Raw genomic sequence first — 13,577 nt, 5'->3', positions numbered from 1 at the left:
GCTCTACATCTTTTTCTGCTGTTGGCTGGGAGTAATTTGCATGTGATAGTTACTTGTTATTTAAGAGCATTGCTTCTTCCAGCGGTGCTCCTCAAGTTGGTTCATTTGGGGTCCCTCTTGTTCACCTGAAAATACCTTAGTGTACTTCTGTTACCTACACACAGATTTATTGGGGGGGGGGGGTAAGGTGCTCCTTCTGTGGCTTAATTCTGGGAGTCTTTGAGAAGTTCTGATGACGGTTACTGCTAAAGAAACTTATTTGTTACCTTTACGCCGGTAACTTCCAGAGGAGCTCTGTTACCTTCACTAGAGTTCGGACGCACAGGTTTATGTCTTGTGTTACTTGACTCCTGGGGGTCGCGATTTAGGAATATTTAATATCAGACCCAACTGATTTATCCACTACACTCAGAGAAATTTTCGACACGTATCGAAGATAACCAAAAGATACACTTTATACATTAGCACCATTTTCTCGTCTAAGAATCCGCAACTGGAATTGGATTTCAGTACCTCATCTTTACTATTACCCACAGCATCACTTCCGAAAGCATCCTGTTAATATGAACCAGAAAAAAGGTACGTACGATGATCGTTTTATTTGATATTTTGGTACTAGTGCACTTATTGATCCGTGCTGAAATAACGTTATTATTTAAAAAGCCGTTCTTAACATGTGGAGGGGGGATGTTTTGTACCTATTCTATACTTTAATCTTACAATTGTACCTATTCTATACTTTAACCTTACAATTGAATAAAAAAAAAACTTTAATTAAACTTGGAAATACGATTTAAAAAATAGCGTGGATCAGTAAGTGCACTAGCACTGATATTTTATACAGTTTTACATCATTTGATTTAATAACACGCAAACATCTATAGAATTTCTTTTGTATTCTTCTGTGCGAAATAAATGAGCGATTGTCACTTTTAAGAGCAAGTTTTTTTTTTAAATCTAGAGTTCATATAAATTTCTTGTCAACGGATAAGGAGGGTTTTCCATTCATAGTAATGTTTTCAGTACTTATAATAAGCGGTTATCCTGAGGATTTCAGTACTTATAGAGTCTGGTTAGAAATTCGATGTATAATCCCGAGTCGATCTTGGAAATCGTCTGCGCAGTCTCCGATTTGAAAGCTTCAAAGTGTAAAAAGATAAACAAAACTAAGCATGCGATTAGGTTGGAATAAAATTGTTGATACTTATGAAGACTACAGACTGTGGTATCTTTTTTTTGGGGGGGGGTAAAACTAGCGAGGAGGGGGCTTTGACAGGTTGCGGTGCGTGTCATGCTGGTACAGTGGTAACGTCATCAGCATTGCATGCTACAGTTTTGCTTTCGGTTTCGATTCTAGCTGATGGCACCCAAATACTTTTTTTTACTTTTGAAATCACGACTATAATAATTAGGGCTATGACAACAGCATATTGTTTTGACTCAAGTATACATCCGACACAGTTAATCAACCGAAAACCACATCACTCTACACAAAGGCATATAAAATATCAACTGTTACACACTTGATAGTCAAAACAATGAAAAGAACGAAATATGGCAAATTAAAATATATTTAAGCGTATTTTACGACCGGGCAAAGCCCCCACCCCCCACCGCTATTGAGTCACTATATTTGATAAGTGTGGTGTGATGTAATAGAAACTTTTGTTCTCCTTTGAGCTATTTGGGCAAAATTGATTGCCATTATTAACATTACCTTATATTTTGTAAGTAAAGGTATGGTGTGGGTGCCAGAAATATTTCTTTTACTAGGAGATGGACAGAAGTTTCAATGTAAACATGTTATACATACTATTTAACTTCTATTTAGTTTTTTTTTCTTGATCCTACCAGTACTGGGTAGCCCTACTTGTCTATAATATAAAAGGCAGTTGGCTTTGTATGTGCATATTTGTGCATGTCCTAAAACTTAAAACAAACAAAACAAACAAACGACAAAACAAATACGCACAAAGTTGGTGTTTCTTCATCAGCGTTGCTCTGGATGAATAACTTCTAAAATTTAGACCCCCCCCCCAAAAAAAAAACTGTTCATTCTTTGATCCTAAACTCGTCATGTATTGGTTGTACAGAAAAATTATGTACTGAGTAAACGGAATTAACTCTTATTTTTTAATCAACGAGTTAATTCTTTTAAGCTGATTCAATCTTCAAAAAATGTATAAATACGATTTGTCTGTTTGTGTGTATTTAGAGATGAATAGGGTCGATAGAGAAAAGGGGGTAGAGAAAAGGTGAATCGGGGGAGGAAGAAAGAAATAGAAGTTTTAATGAAAATGTTACGAGCAAATAGAAGTTTTAATAAAAATGTTACGAGCAATATCGGGTATCTCAGCTAGTTAATACCAAATTTGAGGTGTCATAGTGCTGCCGAACTTGAGTTAATGGTTGGCACCAATTGTATTGATTCCACATCCAGTTTCATGGCAGCTTTAGACGTTTACCGTTTGTTTTTTTTATTTATTAAAATTTTCTTATTCGAAATGGTTCTCTCACCTCCAGTCTGTCTATGAAATAATACAGAAATTGATAAGAACGATAATTAGGCCAAGAGTTTTAATTGAAGCGAATTATTGAGTCATCGTCCTTGGAAGTTTGTGCGCTTTCTCAGAAGCAGTGGAGATAGCTGGACTATTTCGAATAAGAAGAATACTTTATTTTCACTAAAACTTCAAATATTACTGTTCTACACAACAGCTAGTCTCTTTAACAAAATTGCATTTATAGTTTTTATTTTACAAGCATTAGCTTGAGTCAAGTAAGCTCGAATTTTGAAATTTTGCTTTTTTTTGTAAAGATTATACAGTTCATTTACTCCTTGATATTAACCAATCAAGAAATAGAAAATGAAGCAAATGTCAAACATTGTAGATGATTCTAGAAGAGCAATTTCAATTCTTGTCAATATTTAGCTTGAGATTACATTCATATGAATTCTGATGAAATATGCACCCAATTTGTTTGAAAAAATTAATTTTGGAAGGATCAGAAATAGTTCTAAAACTAATTCTAGCTGCCCAATAACTTCAAAATCAACTAATTTTTCACCTTATATTAGTCGTTTCGAATGACTGGCAGCGGGCAGCATGGCTATACCAGTTGAGACCTCGTTGTACAACGTACGATCTAATAGAGGCCAATAAATGCCAACTTAGTGTTGATTAGTTCGTGTTCACAAATTGCTTTACTGGGCAAAACTTATTCTCTTCACAGTTCCTTGTATCCGAAAAAAGAAAACGGTTCAATCTCGATTATGCGGTCTGATCGACTGCTGCCTCTTTTTGTAACCTTTACTTGGATGCTGTACGGACTTTGACTCAAGTTGAGAAGCCTTAGTTTGTGTGCTTGCTTGAACCACTTCATCTTGTCATCCTGTTAGAGAATGGATATATATATATAGAGAGAGAGGGGGAAGAGGTGAGTTATAGTGTAGACACGTTGACCGGAAGTCAAGATCAGCTGATTGGATTGCGTGTGAGTCATGTGATCAGGTGAGCTGAATCGAGATTTGGTTGCAACTTGGACGAGAGCGGACGGTTTCACCGTTGTCTCCTCCACTTCGCTGGGGGTGGGGAATGAACGCTGACGTGGTAGAAATAAGACCTAGAAGAAGAAAACACAGGCCAAATTCCCTTTCCTTACTTCTGTGAACAAGCTGGAAGGTGAATAAAAAAACTATAGAACCAATTTCTTGTCTTGGTGTGAAATAAATCTTCGTCCCCCAAAACAGGTATCAAGTCTCCCTCCCAGATGAGAATTTCCAGATGGACCAACAAAATGGCAGAAGGTATGTTCAAATGACATGTCACACACATATTCACATTTAACAGCATATGAACATATGTAATAGAAAGACCACTAGACGAACACACAATGTCATTAACTCTGATAAGATAATCAAACACTCAATCTTTTATAAATAGATACGTTTTAATATATCATCTCCATTCCAATTTCAACCAATATACAACAAACGCTCATTTTATGACACGACAATATAACAAACACTCATCTCTTGTCACGCTATAACGCGTTTCCACAAGTACATGCCTCATACGAGATAAAAGATTTTTCTTATAACATTACGAGAGCATTTTCCTATGTCTCCCGCCGAATTACGCATCCGGAGAAAAATCCCAATCATAGAGTTTGTGTTCTTGCTGAGAATAACCTTGTGAGGATGCAATTTGCATTGATAGGTTCTCACTGGACATGGTCTCTTCAGGATTTCTCTTTACTGTAAATGAATCAAGGCAGGAGGAGTGGGATAAACAGATTTTGACTTTGAAGTTTATTGTCGGATTTTTAAGCGACTAAAGTGGGAGGGGGGGCGTTTCTGCAACTCAACGTGTTAAACCCGAACTCTACGTAGAAGAAACAAAACAATGAAACTCTTACCTTTGCGTGGTGAATCCTTCACGGCTTTTCTCGATTAACTGGAGTTGCAACGAATTGCCTCGTTGTTTACAACGACAGATCATCTTTGTAAAAGTAACTACGAAACGTATAACTGGACTGAACAAAAAGACCAACAACACATATCGACGATAGGAGTGTTTTTATAACCCACTAGTTGATTCTATGCAAATGTTGTCACATCCAACCAACGTGAGTGGCCAACAAACCAACACTATTATAAAATCAGTCGACCAAGCATTTTCAAACTTTTTGCTTGAACGACTGTCACAAAGAATTCCATTGCTGCACTCCCTTCACATCGAGTTCCGGTAAGTAAAAATTACCACATTATGCAACCAACACTACTTAGCATGCCTCGAAGCTGCTGTTCAAACTATCTAGCAACAGAGCATGCTTTAATATCCTCCGTTTATTATTGATTTGAACCTTTTTCAATGGCTACTGTATTTTGGTAGTAAGCGTTCTTTACTTTGGTTTGAACCCATGTGAAATTCACGTATGCAATTGTAGTTCTGCAGATACGTTTAGTCTTCACCTGTTTTGCCAACTTACCGCAGATCACTTTCCACACCATGCCGGTCCTAATCACATTGTTAAACGCAATTTTCCCTATAATTGAAATCGATGCTTCTCCAGAGTAACCCCAATATCCACAAAAGAAAATTAGGTACTTATGCACTAATATTACCGTGCTGAAATAATAACGTTATTTCGAAAGCTGTTATAACATGGGGAGGGAGGGTGCTTTGTAACTATTCTGTACTTCCACCTACAAATTTAATAAAAAAAGATATCATGAAACTTGAATTTAGCTTGAAAATACTATTTAAAAAACACGGTAATATAAGTGCATAAACATCAAAACTTGCATACAAACTTTATGTACTTAGCTGTTGTGTAAAAAAATAAAGCCTGTACTGCAAAATTTACACAAATTCATCTTTTTTTGGTTAAAAAAATAAATCCATGTAAATTTAGAAATCGATTCTCAACGGAGTAGGCTTTGTTGACTCTTTCCTTGCTTGAATTAAAGTTTGAGTTGCGTCGCTTGGCTATTCACCTTAATGAAGGCTGAAAATGGCCACTGAGCAATTCCACCGATAAAGTGGTTTTTAATTTTTTAATACTCAATGAATTTTCGTAAGTTTTGATGCAATATCTTTTTATCCTAACACGTAAGCACATAAACGCTTATGTGCAATTTTGAATTGGACCTTGGATCAGATTACTGCAAATGCCCAAGAGTACGTTTTTTAATGGGGAAAGCTATTGTCTGCGTTTTATTCGGCTTTGTTGTATCACCATTGGTGGAAACCCTCAAAATAGTCAGACCTGGCAAACTTGTATTTGCTAACTTGTATCTGTTGAAACATTACGAGTTCTTGGTTCGAAAATTCATTTTCTGATTGACTGTAGTGAAAGTGTTGCAATTTTGTAGAGCTTCAATTTATGGGTCCCACTTGCCAACTTTTACAAAAAACACTCGACTACCTACAACTACTATCAATAATTTCCCTCACTTACTATCTGTGCCTAAATCTAAACGAGGATTCCATGAACTAAGCTTCTTTCTTAGAACTGCCCGCCCGTGGAACTCTGTTCTGCTGGCCTGCTTTCCATCTGACTACAGTATGATAGTCTTCAAGTCCAATGTAAACAAGTTCTTGTTAAGCCGTCTTCTTAAATAATCAATTTTTACTTTATTACCACCACTAACTATTACTATGCTGTTGTCCCGGTAATCACCGTACACTCCTTAACCCTTATCCTTGAGTGGCATACGGGACTTGTTAAGTGGTGACTCTTTTGTAAAAACATAAAAAAAAGTATCAATTGCTACTTAAGAGAATTTATTTGGATTATTATCCAGGAAAATTCAAGCTTACAACCAATTAGCAGAAAATTTCATTTTACAAAAGGAAAGAATCAACCAAGGAGAATCCCAAATAAAGTTCCCCCAAATAATTTACTCCTGATTCTTTTTTTTTTTTTTTAATAACTGACAACTTTAGATTTACCGTTTTCCCTTAATCTCCCTTCCCATCTTTCTCTCTACCACTTTCTTTTACTGGCAATGTTTTAGTTTTGCAGCAATTTCACAATTTTTTTTTTCTTTATTTCTTAGTTTTTTCTTAATGTCAATATTTTTAGGAAGAATATAACAAACTAGTTCATTTCATTTCATTGGTATCACTATACTTTTCTTTATTTTTGTACAGGTTTTATTTCTATTAAAAGATCCATTTTTATCTCGCACTGAAAATTGCAACATTCTTTGGATGTAGTCTGTTTTTTTTTTGTTTTTTTAATTTTCTGAACCGAAGTAGTTTCACGATTTAAAAATTTTTTAATCAGTTTATTTTAGTGTCTACTTTCACTTCTACTTTTTTATTTTTTCCGTTTGCGATCATCAGGCACTCGTGAGATATATAATTTTCATAAATTTCATTTTTCTCTTTTTATTAAAAATCATCACCGTAACACATAACTCATTCATTTGTTCGTATTTTTTTTCTTCCTTACTAAATCACGTGATATTCTACATTCTCGACTATTAAAAAAAAAAAATCTATAAAAAAACAGGTGCGATAAAAAAAAAAAAAACTAGTGTTGCGGTCGGGCGGTTAGTGGGTAACGTTAGAATACTAAAATGCTTTTTGAATTGAAAAAATGTAGGAAAACAAAACAAAAACAAAATTAAATGCAATTAAAAATTTTAGTCATTTTCCAACTTTCAAAGACAGCAGCAGACGAATGCCAACAATTTATTTTTTTGTTTTATAAATTTTTTTTTAAAGTTTTCTGTTATAGATCTTTTATTTCATTTTTGTTTTTGTTTTCATGTTTGTTTTTCTTTTCTCTCTGAAAGATTCATGCAGAACAGAATTTGTTGGCTTGGATACATTGTAAAATGGATAAAAAAAAAGTGTTTAATTTGATAGACCTAGAACAGTTAACTGACAGAGCAAGGCTAAGTAAAACATGTAAGACTATAATAAGGATAGATTTGAGAAAGAGGGATAAAGAGCTGGCCAGAGATAGGTTAGTTTGGAAGTCAATATTTCTTAGAGTAAAAATCACCTGGCAAAAGAATGTTTGTAAAATTTTAGACGTGGCTTCATGCATAATTTTTAGTTTAAATATAAAGTTTCAGGAATATGAAATGCATATTTAATTCAACCTATTAAATTCAATGAATGAGCGCGAAAGATTGTCCCACTATCCTAACATCAGATGAAAACGAGTTGTGCTTATTTAATATGATACAACAGACTTTTGAAACACTGTGTATGTATATATATTATTTAGTTTTAGTAAAGAAATTACATTGTCACAGAGCTGTCGTTCCGTTATAATATAACTTCGTTGGGAGACCTATGCTTCCAGCTGCATTGGAAGTCAGACCTTAAATTTTAAAGGAATCTTGAAGATTTAATTTCTGGCTCCTAATACAACCGGAAGTATAGGTCACCTGACGAGGTCATATTTTTACCGAAACGATAGCTTTGTTATCGTCATGACATAATGTAATTTGTTTACTAAAAATAAAAAGTAAATTAAATATATTGCTCTTTTTATTGATCATTGGCAATAACCTTGTTATATTGATTGGATTTTACTCTTGAATACCTGGAACGATATATATATATATATATATATATATATATATATATATATATATATATATATATATATAATTTCATGATCCTTTGGGGGTACAGAATGTAAATATCGCAACCATGAAGGGAAGATTTTTATAATTCATGATTAAAAGTATTTTAAAATAAAAAGGGTCGAAGAAAGAAAAAGAGAGACTGGTTTCGCCCTCGCTTTCTCAAAGCTGTATCGGGGCATTTTGAAAAGGGGAATCGAAAATATTTAAATTTAAAATAAAATTATGTTGCGTTCCGTTATGTGTGGGGGGGGGGGAGGTGGAAGTGATTAAAATAAAGCAACGTTAGAGAAATATAACGTTGCTTTATTTCAGTCACTTTCCCCACCTTTTTTCCCACACATAACGGAACACAACTTTTCCAGACTTTTTTTTTTCATATGGGCACGTTTATTCATAGTATACACATGGAACTCTAGTCCCCTTCAAAGTAATCTCCTCAAGATGCAATGCATGTATTGTGCTGTTCCAACACTTCTGGAAGACTCCATGGAAGTCCTCTTGTGTGAGCATGTCAATAATCCTCATCACAGCCTCTAAGGTTATCCTTGAGCTTAGGAAATAACCAAAAGTCACAGGGAGCAAGGTCTGGACTATAGGGAGGGTGAGGAACGGTCTTGGTCAAATAATGGTCAAGTCTGCATTTGTGTAAATCTCCTACATCTTCAGCTCTTCACAAATAATTGTGTATACAGTTCCCACACTGACATCAAACTGTGCACTTATTGTTTCTATAGACACACGATGGTCCTTTTTCATGAAATTCTTTATGTGGCCAATCAACTCTGGTGCTCTGACTTCCTTACTCCTCCCACACCTCATCATTCCTTACAGACTCCCTGCCTTCCTTGAATCTCTTATGCCACTTAAAAACTGATGCACGATTCATACAAGACTGTCCAAAAACAGTCTGAAGCATTCCATATGTTTTGCGGCATTTTTTCCAAGTTTAAAACAGAATTTTATTGTATATCATTCTTCTAAAGTGTCTTCACGTCTAGATTGCATTTTTGAAATTCACCAGCTGTGACAATCAGTAGGGTGTATTCCAATTTCTGATGTAGCTGTTCATTTGTATCTGAAATCATAATTGGTCAGTCATCTCATAGTATGTATAGCAATAACATACTGAATTTTAAAGAGTCTAAGACAATTTTAAATGCCTGTTCTGTAAAATCGTAATTTTGTATGTACAGTATTTTCGTTGATAATAAAGTATCCGAGGTCGATGGGGTACCGAAAACATGTTACACACTGATTTTAGTCAAATGGTCTTTATTTATTTATTTGTTTTTTTTGGGGGGGGTTATATAGTATCTGTTCTGTTTCCATGATATACTCATAGGCATTCCTTTGTCTTATGGGTGCATTCTCCCAGGTATTACCCCCATTTCTTGAGGGGCAGTATAATACATTTCCGCCATGATACCATTCTTCTATGATGATCTTCTCCATTTTGGGGATTGGGGGTAGTGTTCTGTTTTGTTGTCTTATCATCCTCCCCATGCCGTTTTCTTTTTTTGATGGGGGAGGGACGTTTGTAATCTCTGAGTGCATGAGCTCATGAGAACAAAAATACTCCTTCTCAAAAAGTAATTCTTGGGTGGATACTGCACACTTAATCCCCTGTAAGATGTAATATCTGGTAAGATGGCTTCATAAGAGCAGAGCATAGACTTCCAACAGGAGGAGGTAAGGATACTGCATTCCCTGCTCAAAGGAAGAGGTAATGTATAGGAGAATAGCCTCATGAGGACAGAACATATGCTACCTCTCCTTCACAAGGAGGAGGTAATGTCCGGGAGTATCATCTTATGAAGCAGATCATATGCTCTAAACGCACTCATTAGGTAATATAACATCAGTAACCGCTAAATTTCTTGTTTCCATAATATTTTAAAGGATATGACGATTCTATCTTTAAAGAAAAAGGGTGAGTGGTGATAACGTACATACAAACATGTAATTGTCTTAGCGTATTATTATGTAGCTTACTCTGAGTTCTCATACCAAATAGTGCCAGTGATTTCTCATTGATAGCAACTTTCTCTTGAATCTGTGTGATGATAAAGCTCAATATTGTATTTTGCTTCATTTTAGTCATAATCTGGAGAGTGATACCGGTTATACCCTGAGGTGCTACCAGATCAGACTGTCTGAAGATGCCGCTTTCCTGATCTAAGATACACCGAACATTGATGTTAATTTTTTTTCTTTTCTCTTAGTAAAATTCAATCGTGTTCTCCAAAGTCAAAACAAAATAACCAAACAAAACACAAATAAAAAAATATTTGAAGATACAAGGAACTTGAAGCACAATTTTTTTTTTTTAATTATTTTATAAAATTTCTTGATTCAGCATTAAATAACCTGAAAAATGTTGATATGCTGTAAAACAAAACAATCAAACTATTTTATGTAGTGAACAAGAAAAGAAAATTCACTGAAAAGTAATAATTTCAGAATCATTCCATGGTGAGTAACATTTGATAACATAACTTCTGAACAAATCTGATAGGAATATTTAGTAAAAAAAACTTATGAAAAACTTCCTCTCTACAAACACTGACATTTCGACCTACTGATTTCATTGACCCTTTTATAAATCAAAGACATTAATTTCTCAATAAACCTGTTTTTTTGTTTTTTTTAAAGAGTTTTTCAAAAGGCAAGTGTTTTCTGTCACTGATGAAAAATACCCGAATGATCTGAAAGAAAACCTACATCTTCTATCTGATGCTGACAGGAAAAACACTGATATGACTGCCAAAAAACTTGTATGCCACTGGTTTCTACTCTGACTCCCAACTTTTTTTAAAAATCCAGTTTCTGATATGTTTGATGGGAAAATACTTTTTTTCATTTCGATTAGTATTTTCATACTCGTTGAATCGTGTTGATTTAATGTTAAAGAAAAAAAGAGGTAGCTGGACTTTATATGAAAATTAGTGCAAACACTGTCATGGCGGTGATTAATACAAACTCTGATTTGAAGAAATAAACTTTATTTAAATTTTAAAATCTCTTGAAAGAAATTACTTTTCTGGAACTCTTTCAAAGCTAATTAGTAAAATGAAGTCTAAAAATGTAAGAGTTATATAAATATTTTTCATTAAAAATTGCATAATTATCCATATATTATTTATTATAAATATAAAAAAATATGTGAAAAAAGAAATATAGAAACCTAATTTAGGAATTCAATGAAGAGTATTACGATATTAAATGGCTACGGGTTTTTGTGGAAACTTCTTATGACAGGTTTTTAAAGAAGTATACGAAAATTAGGTCATATATTAATATTTAGATAAGCTCTTGACAAAGGATGCGTCCAGGATAAATGTTTTCGCATGCTTCATTTCCTTTAAGGGAAATTTCTTTAAATAATGTTCTATTGTTAAGTGTTTTTTATTCAAGAAGTCTGAAGAAAGGCTGGTTATGTGAAAATTTTCAAACGCCATAATGCTTGAAATTGTTCAACCGGTCTTGAAACAATTGTAACTTAAAATGAAATACACTTTTTGTTGCTACCAATTCCTTTTTTGAGGTTTTGGTTTTGTTAATACAGTGTATATATATATATATATATATATATATATATATATATATATATATATATATATATAGCTTTAAGGAAAAGAGAAAGATCAATTCCACAAAAGGAGACTTATCCGGATAATGCCAAGCTCAACAATAATTATTGGAGCTTATACAATAGGAAAACAAGAGTATTAAATGAAGACCCACAACTATATATTGGTAGATATAGAATGGATCATTTATTGAACAATGGAATACAGGCAAAATTTGGGAGATAGAAGGGACTCTTTATGCCAGAGCATTTCGAAGCCTAGCGCTTCTCATCAAAAGAGTAGAGAAGGTACAAGGTAGCATGGGGGAGATGCGGCGTCTAGCGTAATCTTCCCCCAACACTCTATAATTCCTCTTAATCTTTTTCATCCCTAACGAACCTTACACTAAACGCCGCATCTCCCCCATGCTACCTAGCACCTTCTCTACTCTTCTGATGAGAAGCGTTAGGCTTCGAAATGCCCTGGCATAAAGAGTCCCTTCTATCCCCCAAATTTTGCCTGTATTCCATTATTCAATAAATGATCCATTCTATATCTACCACTATATAGTTTTGTGTCTTCATTTTACACTCTTGTTGTCCTATTATATATCTCAGTAAAGAAAGAAAATGACGATATAAAACTATATTAATATATATATATATATATATATATATATATATATATTCAATGAGGGTATTCATCAGTTAAGGGTGTAGAGTAAGTCCCCACTTAATCTACATCCCTAATTGATGCATACCTTTATTGAATAAATCTATATATATTAGTATATAATTTTATATAGTCATTTTCTTTATTGATTTTTTATATAAACTCCGAATCAATTTGTTTAGCTTTGCGTTATCCCGATAAGTTTCCTCTTAAAGAATTGATCTTATCCTCTTCCTTTAACTGCCCCATTTATTTATGTCTGTGTATATGCATCTTAGTAAAAAGACCCGACGTTGCCCGCCCGTAATTATATAAGCATCACTACTGTGCTTTTTTTTTCTGACACTTGTGCGAAGGTACAACGTTTTTGGTTTTCAGTTCGGATACTTGGAGAGTGCATAGCAGGAGCAGACAAATGTAATTTCAGGACCGAATTGAAAATCTCACAACAATTGCATGTGCTTTACTTTTTAAGAAAATTATAGCACTTACTATTATTATATTTACTGTTGTTTTTTTAACACAAATTTCAGCTTATTTTTTTTTTTAACTAAGCTAAAATTCTGAAATTTTCGAACACGTGTTCTCCCCCTTTTTCATAGCGCTTTTTTTTTGTTATACGTTTATTAAATTAAAATAAATATAAAAAAGAAAACTTATAAACGCAAAATAGTTTTCTGCCACTGATGTACGCTTGTCTGCCCATGCTACGCACTATCCAAATGTTCCAATCGGGAACCAAAATGTTTACCTTCACACTAGTGCACAAGTGCCTTTTTTTCATTACGTTCATAACATCACATTTCTTCCTATTTTTATTACACACTTCGCTCGTTTCGTCCTCTACTATAGTCGAACCCCCCTCTTGAATTACTGTGTTATACATACTGATTAAATTTCATTAAAATCGTATTTGAAGTTTTAAGTGGTTTCTGTCTCAATGGACCACTTAGAGATGGTGGCATGTAGATATACGGCAAATAGAATAATCTGAAGATTCCGGATCATTCCGACTCTTTTCTGCTGAACGCTCAAACAGTCAACATGTGACAAACACCGCTCCGGTGGAGCTATGAGCCACCACCGCGTCCTGACTAGACAATCAACCGCAAGTAACGTTACTCATCTTTCATGAACTCTGATTCTTTCTATTACTATTTCCTGTATATTTATGCAAATAAATTGCATTTGTTTCGTTGATATATAGCGGTATATTTTCG

This window comes from Euprymna scolopes, chromosome 7 (genome assembly GCF_053919585.1).
Source record: "Euprymna scolopes isolate OS-2025 chromosome 7, ASM5391958v1, whole genome shotgun sequence".
NCBI classification, from domain to species: Eukaryota; Metazoa; Mollusca; class Cephalopoda; order Sepiida; family Sepiolidae; genus Euprymna; species Euprymna scolopes.
The sequence above is the reverse complement of the archived record's forward strand: the minus strand, read 5'-3'. Positions refer to the sequence as shown.